At 42.3% G+C, this 8444-nt stretch overlaps 1 long non-coding RNA gene across 1 annotated transcript in view; it reads right to left on the minus strand.

Annotated features, from left to right (window-relative positions):
- Nucleotides 1–7725, minus strand: part of LOC117366213 — a 33830-nt gene extending 26105 nt beyond the window's left edge. Inside the window, exons 1-2 of the long non-coding RNA XR_004540511.1 lie at nucleotides 7195–7725; nucleotides 625–660 (exon numbers count right to left, since the gene is read on the minus strand). This is a non-coding gene — a long non-coding RNA (uncharacterized LOC117366213). The remainder of the gene's footprint in view (nucleotides 1–624; nucleotides 661–7194) is intronic.
- Nucleotides 7726–8444: the final 719 nt, after the last annotated feature.

Genomic DNA, 8444 nt, shown 5'->3' on the forward strand with positions numbered 1-8444 from the left:
GTGGGGAGCATCTATATGGGGCAGCATGGCTGCAAAGGGTCAAGAATGAGACAGGACCAAATTGCCAATGCCAGGAGGAATGTAGATTCTAAATCTACCGCTGGTAAAATAGCCACACCCTTATTAGGATGAAAAGCTCTTCAAAGCAGACAATGGTTAAGAAGTATTCTGGATGATTCAGAAGCTTCAAGTGATTTGACATGGTGAGGAGGGAGACTTTGACCATAAAAAAATTAAGTCAAAAGCCACAATATATGTTGGAAAGGTTGCAATGATATATTCCTTATTGATAATTGTAATCCCTTCAACTGATTCAGAGCAAGATTCAGACCTGGGTAAGGGCTCCTGAAAAGCGACCTAATATTGTAAAACAGTATCTGTGAGACCAGTTGGGTTGTAGATCTATTGTTCTTTTGAAACCGAGCAGTTTGGACACCTCCAGGAAGCCAACTTGGTTTCCAGTTCTAACAGTTCTAGGAATGCCAGTGTTCCTTTGATGTGCCAGTGCATTTGTTCATATTTCTGGTACTAGTTGATTAAGTCAGATTAAGATCAGACATCTTTTAAATGGAACAAAGTGAAAATAAAACAACAGAACATGGAACAGTTTAATTTTATACATACCTACTGAAAGCATTTCCAAGCTTGTTGAACGATCAACTATTCATTCACAGCAAGATGTAAAGAAAAGAAAAGTGGAATTACATTTCAAGAAACAGCAGTACATCTACAAAGAAGGTAACAGCCTGAATAGTTATAGGATCCAGGGGTTCAGGGACTTTCATAGTCTGGGCAGGTGTTGGGATCTTTCCCCTCATGGAAGCTCCATCCTACTAGTTGGGATCTCCCATCGGTTTAAAAAATGCTGTTCCCTATCTTAGGACACCTATGTTTTATCTCAGCTGGGTGTTTTAAGTTCCCTCTTAAGACTTTGAAGAACTCTCTCCTCTCCCCAGACAGTTAAATATCTACTGCTAGTTATCTTCACTTTTTTTACATTTCCATTTTAGCTATAACATTTGTCAACAGATAAACAAGTTCTATATTTTTGATACCTCAATTTTAAATCCAACACTGCAGGACTCCTACAATAATGTCCATATGCAAACTTGAGTTTGCTGTTAGTGTATGGGTTTTATAAAGATCTGGCATCCTAGGGCCTAGTCCAGGGATCTCAAAGTCCCTCCTTGAGGGCCGCAATCCAGTCGGGTTTTCAGGATTTCCCCAATGAATATGCATTGAAAGCAGTGCGTGCACATAGATCTCATGAAATCCTGAAAACCCGACTGGATTGCGGCCCTCAAGGAGGGGCCTAGTACTAGATTTCATTCTTTCTATTTAGTTTTCCATAAGTGAGATCTCTTTCCAGTGTCATTTTAGATAAGTTGCAGAAGTAAGAATCTTTTCACCTGTATTTTAGAACAGAGCCTGCGCCAGGTGAATGCAGCAGAAACATCCATTAAAACTGGCCAATAACTGGTTATCTTAGAAAACATAACCAGTTATGTTCCCAACACTGTCACACTGACCTGTTTACCTTGCCAGTTTGACATTTGGGAAGCTAAAACCAAAGAAGGATCAAGACTGGCGTTCTGCTCAATAGCAGCTGTTTACGAAATCCTAAATGTAACTCTCGACATCAATCTTTTAGGACACGGACGTTTAGTCCCCTTCTGAAATGGCACCAAAACTGTACCCAAATTGCATGTGTGATTTAATTATATAACAAGCTCATTAGCACTGATCATTTTTTACAAGCAATATTGGTGTTAATGCAAATCAATTATGAGTTATGCACAAACATTTGGGTGCAAAATCCCAACTTCAATTTTACAGTCAAGTAAAAAAAGGGGGAACAGAAATGGGTGGATCTGAGGCATTGCTTTAAGTTATAGAATAAAGGCATCGCCATAAATCTAGGAGCTGCCATTTGTACTACATTTTTGTTGGTGCAAACGGCCATGCTTAGATTTAGTCAGGATTCCTGAACAGAAGAGCTAGTCTAGAAATCGTGGTCACTTGGGGGCACTTACCATGCCCAGGCCTTATAAAATGAGAACTTAAGATCTTTATGCAAACCTTGTAAACTAAGGGCCACATTGTCTATAGAATACAGCTCTGAGGCACAGACAGTCATAACCATCTCTTAAGGTTATCTAAGCCAGTGGTTCCCAACCCTGTCCTGGAGGAACACCAGGCCAATTGGGTTTTCAGGCTAGCCCTAATGAATATGCATGAAGCAAATTTGCATGCCTATCACTTCCATCATATGCAAATCTCTCTCATGCATATTCATTAGGGCTAGCCTGAAAACCCGATTAGCCTGGTGTTCCTCCAGGACAGGGTTGGGAATCACTGATCTAAGCGGTTTTACAATCAGGTACTCAAGCATTTTCCCTGTCTGTCCCGGTGACCTCACAATCTAACGTACCTGGCGCTATGGAGAACGAAGTGATTTGCCCAGGGTCACGAGGAGCAGCGTGGGGTTTGAACCCACAACCCCAGGCTACAGCTCCAACCACCGCACCACACACTCCTCCTCAGGATAAAACCTGACCAAGAACAACTTTGGAATCAATCAATTTTGTGTGGGATAAAGTCAGAAAAGGCTAAATTGTTCTGGTCTTGGCCATTTTCTGGCAATTTCTATGATTTTGTATTAAAAGTTCTATTTGGCACCTCTGTATAATTAGTCTATGGAGCCAAACTAAAATTCCCACTAAAGAGTATTTTTTCAACAAGAATAAGCACCCAAGTCTGGACCAGCCCAAGGGTATCTGATACCCTAAGCCAGTGTTTCTCAACCCCTTTGCCAGTCAGGTTTTCAGGATATCCACAATGAATATGCATAAACTTGATCTACATACACTGCCTCCATTATATGCAAATTTCTTTCATGCATATTCACTGTGGATATCTTGAAAACCTGACTGGCAAGGGGGGACTCCAGGACCAAGTTGAGAAATACTGCCCTAAGCAAACCTTCAGCCATTGCACTCTACTCCCTCCCCACCAGAGCCCAATTCCCCAGTGCTTTGAGCCCTACCCCCTCCCTTAGACCAGCATTTCTCCTTTCTTCTCTACATCCCCTCTAGTGCAGCATTTCTTTCTCTTTCAATCTCGCCCAGAGGACCAGCATCTAATTTCCCCCCTCCACATCCCCCCAATGCAGCCAGCATCTCCTGTCTTTTTCCTCCCTTCCAGGTGACCAGAATCTCTCCTTCCCTTCTCATTTCCTGCTGTCACTGCGCTACCTCTTCTCTTCCCAGGTCCAAAAGCTGTAAGACTGAGTACAAGCCTAGCCTTTAACACCGCCATGATCTGCAACATTTTAACATGCAATAGACAGTCCCTGCTGAGAAGAGCTTACATTCTAATTTAGACAGGACATTTCAGGGTAGAGGAAATGATACAGTAGGTCTAGGTATCTGACAGCAGTGAGTGGGAGTTAAGAGCTTAAGGCAGTTTCAAAAAAATGAGCCTTTACCTTGAATTTGAACACTGCCAGGGATGGAGCACAACGTATTGATTCAAGAAGCCTGTTCAAGGCATACACCGCCGCAAGAAAGAAGGGACAGAGTCTGAAGTTGGCGGTGGAAGAGTAGGGTACAGATAAAAGGGGCTTGCTTGCCCGATGAGCAGAGATTATGCAGGGGGATGGGAGCATAGGGGGAGGTAAGTGAGGAGAGATATGGGGGGGGGGGGGTGGCTTCAGAGCGAGTACACTTGTAAGTCAGCAAGAGGAGTTTAAACTGTATTCGGAAATGGATGGGGAGCCAATGAAGTGACTTGAGGAGAGGGGGAATGTGAGAATAGCGGCTCTCACGGAATATGAGTTGTGCAGCAGAATTTTGAACGGATTGAAGAGGTGAGAGATGGGTGCGCGGGAGGCCCGAGAGAAGTACGTTGCAGTAGTCTAAGCGCGAGTCTAAGCGTGGACAAGGGTTTTGGGAGTGTGTTCAGAGAGAAGAGGATGGATTTTGGTAATATTATAGAGGAGGAAGCGACAGGGTTTGGCGGTTTGTTGGATCTGAGCAGAAAAGGAGAGGAGACAAGCAGGAAGACTGCATAAGAGGGGGGCAGAATATGAAAGCACCTGAGTGGGCCCAGTGCACAAAGCTCTGACTCCACCATGATTTGAGTGATTTTTCATTATCAGGTAATGCTCAGCACAATAGCATGCAAGTTATATGCGTGCTATCTGTGTGGAGCAGCCTGGTAAAAGGGGGAGCAATCGTTAGGCACAGCTCCTCCTGCCTGCAGCTGCCTTTTTCCTTCCCTCTGCCCAGCGATGGTGGCTCTAGAGCCGCAACCAGTGAGCTGGCAGAGCAGCGGCTGCAGGCTCAGCTGATTTGCGTCTTCTCCTGCTGGCTCCAGAGCTGTGACCAGCGAGCTGACAGGAGGGTGAGTGGCAGCTGCTAGCTCAGTTGATTCGCCATCTTTTTTTTTTTTTTAAAAGGACGCAGCTATTGTGCTTGTGTTGTGTGAATGCACAACACATGCACACCAGCTGAGCCAGCAGCCTCTGCTCACCCTGCAGGCCTTAAATGGGTTTTTAAAAATGGGCACTGCTGTTGCGTGTGTTATGTGCCTCAAACAAGACATGCAGAACTCACTTAAATACTAATGGGCTCCTTGTGATGCATTTGCATAGGGTTCTCGGTGTGGCAGCCCTCGAGAACCCTTTTGAGCATCGGTGCCTCAGTCTTCTGAAAACAGCTTCCGCTCAGAAGGTGATAGGGCTGTGGCAGCAGCAAGCGTGGTGGGGGTGGGGAGGAGGCTCTCTCTCGTGCCACAGCTGCACCGCTGTTCTAAGCCTAGTGGTAGGGCTGGCCCTGGTCTCACTAGTGGGGGGAAGTTTTGACTGTGTTTCTCTGCTGTATATTTCCTTTCCCAGTAGCTACAGACCCCTTTAAAAGTCACAAATGCTTCTAAAACAATAGTCCCATCTAGCTCGAAGAGAAAACAGACACATGTAATAATAATAACTTTATTCTTCTATACCGCCATAATCTTGCGACTTCTATGCGGTTTACAACTGAAGAGAGCTGGACAATTAGCGATTTACAGTATGCAGATAGAGAAATGACAGTATACCGAATCTTAGAAATGCAACAATTATAATATACAGTTAGTTTAGAAATTCAGAGAGGTCCTTTTTGATAAAGTGGTGAATTACATAATACTGATTGTTTAGAATTTTTTCAGGGGGGACATATTAGGTAAAAGAAAAAGGAAAAAGAGAGAGGTGTAGTTGAAGTTTAGTTGACATATTTGTCAAATAAGGCAGTTTTTATGGTTTTTCTAAAGGCGACGTAGGTCGGTTCAGCTCCATTTATGTAGCTGTCCAGCCAGTGTTGTTGGTACTTAAAAGTTCTGTCCAGTAAAGTTTTGTATATACAGCCGGTAATGCTTGGATATGCAAATAGATTGCAATTTCTGGTTTGTCTCGTGGGACTGTATAGTATGAAGTGTGATAATAGGTATGTGGGGGCTAGTCCCCCATACTAGCTTGAAACATATGCAAGTGAACTTGAATATTGTTCATGCTTCGAATGGCAGCCAATGCAGTAGGGGCTGATATGGTCACTCTTTTTTAATCCAAATATCAAGCGGACTGCTGGGTTCTGAACTATTCTAAGTTTTCCTCACTGTTTTTTTGGGGAATGCCCATATAAATGATGTTGCAGTAATCCAGTGTAGAGAGTACTAGTGATTGCACTAGTAGTCTAAATGATAATGGGTCAATGTGATTTCACTGCTTTAATGAGTTGAGTTGAAATGCCCACAGTTTCAGTAAGCCTTCAGCCTTACATTCTCCCTGCTCACTTTCAGGTCTCTAGTTCCCCCCCCCCCCAAGACTCCTTTGGGATGACATGCTTTTTAAAATATTAAATGTTGTGGTGGGTGTATTCATTTACCACCCTCTCACTCAGACTACGACTCACACAGACACTATAGGAGGGGGTGAATTCTCAAACACTCTGACCTCATCTGCAACTTCTTTTCTTACTCTTGCCACGCTATATGCTCCATCGTTCACACCCTACGCTGTCTATTAAATGTTTTATTTACCATGCATTGTGTCGATATTGTAATGTGCTGTAGCATACTCTCCACGGAGCCGTTTTTCCTGCTTTCTAACCCCAGGACTACGTTCAAACAGCAACGTTCATTGAAAAATTGAAAAAAACTAAAAAAAGTATATTGGAAAGGGAAAGTGACTTTTATTGAAAAAATTGAATTTGAAAGAGCCTTAAACACTACCTCTCTCGTTTTTGGGAGTTTTTGACCAAGGATGTGTCTGCTGGTCTCAAATTATGTTTGAAACCAGCTTGTCTATGTAGGTAGTTTTTTAGAGCCCCTATTGGACGCTAAGGTCTTTTCTCCTTTTTGGATATAATTTGATATGTAGACCTATTGATTTTTTTGGACATCTTTTTCTTGTTTATTTGGATTTCTGTAACATACTATGCCATACTTTGTAATTTGAATATTTTTAACTGCTGTAATTGTCTGTTAACTTATGTTTGACTTATTCTCGCTGTGAATTCTTTCAAAGAGGTGTTAAAGAAATATATTTGAAAAATCACCCACCCTTTCTGCACATTGATGGTTCTTTGAGTTGGTGTGGCTTTCAGGATCTATCACTTTGTTTTGGCAGTAGCTGCTCTAGGCAACTGCCTAATCTTACCTAACAACTTGGTTGACACTGGGCAGACCAAATGGACCATCCTATTTCCATAGGGATGCTAACAATGGCAGTCTTCTACAGCACTCACAGACTCTTCCCCTATATTCTGACAGTTACCTATATTTTGCAATCACAACAGGGAAGTTGTTAGGTTTTTTCCTACTTACATAAAATTTCCAAAGTGGAAATAATTGTCTAAAAATGATCAATTTATTTTAGAAACCCCAAAACCCCCAAACCCCAAAACCCAGCAAGCTTTCCAATAATTGAACTTTCCAGATTGTAGATTTTAGAATTTAGAAATAGTATGATGCTTGGACAAGCATGACAAGGGCACTTCAATAATAATATATTTGTCAACTGATCATATACATGCTCTTCAAAAGGATCGTGTACATCCTCTCCCTATATCCCAGTTTACTGCATCATGGCAGTGCTTTGGTTTCCCTCTTGAAAAAAAGCTTAAGCGTATAGTGGAAATTGAAAGGGGTGAAGCTTACCTAAGATGGCAGCTTGAAGCTTCCACGAAGACACTGTTGCCAGGAAAAACTTTACTTTTCAACTTTACCAATGGTAAAGAGAAAATCCAAGATCCGGGTGTTCCCGGAGGAATCTGTTTCTTCTACCGGCCCAATGGACGCCTTCGTGGAGTATAGCTCCTGAGTACAGCAACCAGAGGGATCTTTGGCAGGAGGAGGTACGCAGGCTGAAGCGTGCGAGTACTCTTTTGAAGGCACCATCCTATCTCTGGAGGAGCGGAGTCCACCGAGTTGTCCAGGGGCTACGGATGAGTTGTTGGAAGTTGGACCTTGCCGTCTCAACAGAGTCGGTTTCTCGACCCTATACAGATGCAGGAGGATATACCAACACACTCGGTGGAGGAAATGGAGCAAACCCATGAAGAGGAATCTGTGTCTTTCCTGGGTCCTAGAATGGAGATTGCTCCCTTGCAAAGACCTAGGGTCTTTAACATGGAGTCGATTTGGGAAGCTATTTCCAGCTTACAACTTTTGCAGTTATCTTCTCGATGTACAACGGTGCTCTCTGAACATATGGAAATAAAGAATAAACTGTCAACTTTGGAGAATAAATCGGCAGACTGTGAGTCTAGATTGAAAGATTTGGAATTGCATGCTTTAACTTGCGTTAAAGACAGTGGGAACTTACACTTCAAATATGAAATGTTGGAGAATGTAACTAGAATATGTAATCTTAGGATTATAAATTTCCCCAAAGTTTTTCTTATTACAACAGAAGAAATGTTTAAATGACACCTTAATGAGATTTTACAAGTACCGGAGGCTCTCAAAAGTTTCAAGGATAACATCTCAGAATTTATCTGCCGATAGCTTTGATTTAACTAATTTCCTTGAGAAGTGCGATACCGAAGCCCAAGTTCCTGCTTCACTTTTGGTTCAGTTTGCCATAGATTCAGATCGGGAATGGTCACTTAAACTGCACCCGAGTGGCCTCTTGGTTTTATAATACTCATTCTAAAGATAATAGATATGTTTCCTATGAGCTGCAGCAACTATTCAAATGTATTTCTACAATGTCTAGATCTACTTCCTGAGATTTGAACTTCAGTAAATCTGCTCAGTGAGAATTGTTTGGGGGCTGTCAAATTCCATTGGAAAAAGTCGATTCAGTCAGTTGTTATTGTGGACTGATCTTACTTTTGGAATGTATAATTGAACAAGTTTCAAGTTTATTCTAAAATTTGATTAATCGCTTATTCCAAATTCTAAGC

This window comes from Geotrypetes seraphini, chromosome 8, assembly GCF_902459505.1.
Source record: "Geotrypetes seraphini chromosome 8, aGeoSer1.1, whole genome shotgun sequence".
NCBI classification, from domain to species: Eukaryota; Metazoa; Chordata; class Amphibia; order Gymnophiona; family Dermophiidae; genus Geotrypetes; species Geotrypetes seraphini.